Below are 4563 nucleotides of genomic sequence, written 5' to 3'. Positions count from 1 at the left end.
ACAGCTGATTCAGGGAGAGAATTCCACATCTTCACAGCTCTCACTGTAAAAAAACCCTTCTGAATATTTAGCCGGAACCTTTTTTCTTGGGTGACCTTGTGTCAGTTGGAAAGATCTACTGGTAAATAAAGCATAATAATTAATAAATACGTTATTTGCTTTAGTGGCCACAGAATGACACTGCCCAGAATTAGACAACTTGTTATCTACAAAAAACCCCAGATTCTTCTCAGATAACGAAAATCCCAACACACTGCAATTTAGTATAACAGAGTTAAAATTGCAAAAAACAACAAATATTTGCAAGATTTAAAGGAAAAGTAAACCCTCAGAATTTTTTCCTTTGCCGATCTTTTACACCGTTCCTCCACTGGATCATCAAATCAAGATACAGTTAAAGATCAGGAAAAAACAAATAACAGAACCTAGTGCAATATTGTTAATGTTCAGTGCAGTCACCAAAGTGTTACAACACTAATCTGTGTGTGTCTTGAACCATAGAAAGTCTATGCACAGATTTTTTTGTGTGTGTTATAAAGTGCAATAGTGATTTCTGCAAGGTGCTATCTTCAAAATAAAATTATAATTAAGTCAAACAAAGTGATTTCAGTGCTTGCTTCAAAAGGTAAAATGAATTAAAATAAGGTGCAATGGTGTTGTCTTCAATCAGTAAAAATCATCATATGGCTTCTCCACTCTCTGGTGGGATTGGCAATTTACAAGATTACTGATTTCAAAACAGCATATCAACTCCAGGGTATTCCTTTTTCTGTAAAGACATTAAAAAGCAGGGACAGCTGCTAGAAATGAACAATTTGTAAAAATACTTCTCCATCTCTTCCCCATCTAGCATCTCCTCGCTGTTAATTTGCATCAAGCATCGAAACATTAGCTGGCAGAAGGGCCTAGGGAGAGGACTGACTACAATGCAGCCAACCCAGTGGCCCTCCCTGTCCCCTAGCCCACCCCCCTCGTGGGCCAGGGTCTGCTGCATGGTAGTTAGGCCATTACCAGAAAGCCACCAAGCCAAAGTCATGCTGCCTCTGGTGGTTCTGGTCAGCATTTCGTACACCAAATTTTAAGATTTGCCTCCGTTTTTTTGTGGTCCCACCAATGTATATTGCATAATGTATTTCCCTGATTTTAAAATTTTCATAGATTTTACACCATTTAACACCAATGTAAAATGGAGGTTCTACTGTATTACTTAAAATAGAAATTTCAAGCAAGAAATAAGTATACAAAGGCATTCTTCCGTGAGAATGCCACCAAGTCTGGCTCCATGTTCTTCACTCTTGCAAAAGGAGATAAAAACTTTAAATACAGTGTTTTTAGAACAGAACAACTAAAAAGTAGTATAGCATTCCTGATTTTTTCCTGTTTTATTTCAATGTAATATTATGAAGGCCGAATTACACAATAACCTCCATATGTATGATAACAGCAAAATGTCTGATATTTTTCAATCTTCTACCCTAGAGACAAGGGGCACAGTGGGATAGTTTTGGGAAGAGTTACAACCCCCTTTAATAGTTTCTCTTGTCCTAACATTAGTTTGTGGTGGTGTTGTTGTATTGTAATTAGCAAGCCTGTAAACTATCATTTGAGAACAAAATGCGCTTGATAAAAATTGTTCTCACAAACTGTGATGTGGCAATAGGAGGAAAGACATGGAAGATATCATTGAAAGGCAGGTGCATTTATACTTTATTAAATTGATTATGTTATTCATCAATAATAGGCTTTTGATATAATGGGCATTTGACAAAATGTTTCCCTATTCCTACCTAACAGGTTGGTGGCAAAAAGCTTGATAATACCACTGCATAGATTGATGTGTAAATTACTATGACCCTGTCAGTACACCCAATGTTCAGGTGATAACTTTAAGGGGCAGGTTTATCAAGGGTCGAATTTCGAAGTACAAAAAACGTTGAAATTCCACCATCGAATTAAAAAACTTTGAATTCTAATATCGAATTTGAAATTTTTTCAACAAATTTGGCAATCCTGCGGTTGAATAAAAATCGTTCAAATCGAATGATTCAAATGATTTTAGCGATCGAAGGATTTTTATTCGACCTCTAAAGACTTAGAAAATGGTTGCAGAAGGTCCCCATAGGCTAACATAGCACTTCACTTCGGCAGGTTTAATTTGGCGAAGTATTGAAGTCAAAGTTTTTTTAAAGAGACAGTACTTCGACTATCGGATGGTCGAATATTTGAACGATTTTTACTTCGAATCAAAGTCAAAGGAAAATCGAAGTCGTAGTATTCTATTTGATGGTCGAAGTATCCAAAAAATTACTACGAATGTCGAATTTTTTTACTTCGAAAAATCCCTCGAATTCACGTCGACCCTTAGCAATTCTGCCCCTAAATTTAGTAAAATGTATAAGTGAGTAGTGAAATTTAGTAATGAGCATTTCTAAGTGACCACGTGGCCAGTGGTTGCACCAATAGCAGCAATTTTAGGTCACTATATACAAGAGTATTTTCAAACATGATGTCACCTGTGAGTGATATCAGACATTTTATATACAGTATGTATCATAACCCCTGCTGTAATTTATAGTTTCTTTATCTTGTTTCATCTCCTGTTTCTAAAAAGACAAAGCCTATGGCAGAATTCTTCCACTCCAAACTGTACATTCTAAAAAACTGTTTCTGACACCCAAATGAACTGCATTTATTACCAACTCAGGAATGTTATGTTCAGTCTGCACACTTCTCATCTTATAATGAGCCAAGAAGAATTAAACAACAAGGGATAAGCAAGGACTTGCTGGTTCTAAACATTCTAATGGGAGCTAAATCCTTTGCCTTTTTTTATTTGCATTGTTGTTTTATTGATACAGCTGCATTAAGATATTATTGTACATCTGCTGCAACATGCTTTTGTTGGCCTTATTTGAGCATTGCTACCCAACCTGTTATGGCAAGTTCCAGTAAATAAATAAGATTCAGCCAACAATGAAACATGACTTGGGCAGCTAAGGTTTTGGGGAAGGTATGAACATTTACTGGGTAGTTCTTGCTGACCAAATTTTTCCACTACAGTTTCCGCCTGTTTGGGGGAAGGCACAGATGCTAAAGACTAAACGCTTTAAATTTTGCCACGCATCACCACTCAACAGCGAGATTTTGTAGGACGCTATGAAATCTGATCTCCCACACCTGTATTATAATTTCGGATTAGATTGGAGTTGAATGGAGTCTTTTGTTCATGCGTTTACATCCAACAGCCAATGTATTTCAATTAGAAAAAAAAGTCTTTCCAACCCCATCTTGTCAGGTGAAGACACAGCATTCTGTGTTCCTATCCGACAGGCTTGTTGCATCGGTTGACAAATCAGTCCCATTATATTTTAACCCATGCGACTACATCTGAATTATAGAATGTGTTATGTGGATCCAATACCATCCTACGAAATCTCCCATGGAGTTTAGCCCTAACTGGGTACTTTCTATCAGAAACAATTTACTCAGCTTAGAATCTGTTTTATAAATAGGAGGGTACTGTTTCAAATGCCGGTACCAAAACAGTGGGAACTGGATTATGTGCAACTGGTGTTATATACTGTACTGAAAATCATCACAACATTGTTCTTGGCATATCCACTATATTGTGATTTGAGGTTTTAAATCACTTATTGTCTTTTAAAAGTCTTGTGATTAAAAAGCTGAAAAGCTTATCAGTGCTCATTGGGTACAAATGATAGGGAAAGAGGGAAATGAGAACTAGTTAAAGAGGGAAATGAGAACTAGTTAAAGAGGGAAATGAGAACTAGTCAAATTGTTGAAGGAAAGAAATGAAATAGACCAGAATGAACTGGATACATCTAAGGCATTTCAATTAAACCCTCTTATGTTTACTGGAAATAAAAGTATCGTTTGTGGCATTCAAATAAAAAGAATGTTGATATTTATCACACAAGTAAAACTGTGTAATAAAAAAGACTGTGTTATGTAAAAACTGAAAGCAAGATAAAATATAACGTACTTTATAAGTTTTTGCACAGTGACTTTTTAAAATATAGTAAGGGGAATGTCTATGCATAAAATCCTTGGTTACATGCCCAAGGTCATACACACATTTCATAGGGTCAGTTTAAAAAAAAACAAAGTAATATAAATAGGGCTCATTTGCTATGGACAGAGTTGGATATGCTGGTTTGTTTGAGGGCACAAAATTGCTCTCTCAGTGCTCATACGCAAAATATTTGCACCCCTGCAGCCCAGCACTGCCAGGTACAAGGGAATCTGTACTTTACACTTGCCCATTGTTTAAGCATGACTTGACAAGAAGCAGGCACAAGGTGCACACATTAAATGGTGGACATAAGGTACAAAAAGAGTAAATCACAACTCTATGTGCTCAATTTGCAAAGAACTACATTTGACAGAAGGGCCGGAACTAGGGGTAGACAGAAAAGGCAAGTGCCTAGGGCACATTGGTGGAGTTGCAAGACACACAATTCTTCTGTCACCTAGTACAAGAAACCGGACAGCACAGACTGGACCAAAGTCAGTAGTCACTGTTTAATAATTTGTCACCCCCAC

Source organism: Xenopus laevis, chromosome 2S (genome assembly GCF_017654675.1).
Source record: "Xenopus laevis strain J_2021 chromosome 2S, Xenopus_laevis_v10.1, whole genome shotgun sequence".
In the NCBI taxonomy this organism is placed as follows: Eukaryota; Metazoa; Chordata; class Amphibia; order Anura; family Pipidae; genus Xenopus; species Xenopus laevis.
This window is presented reverse-complemented; position numbering follows the sequence as displayed.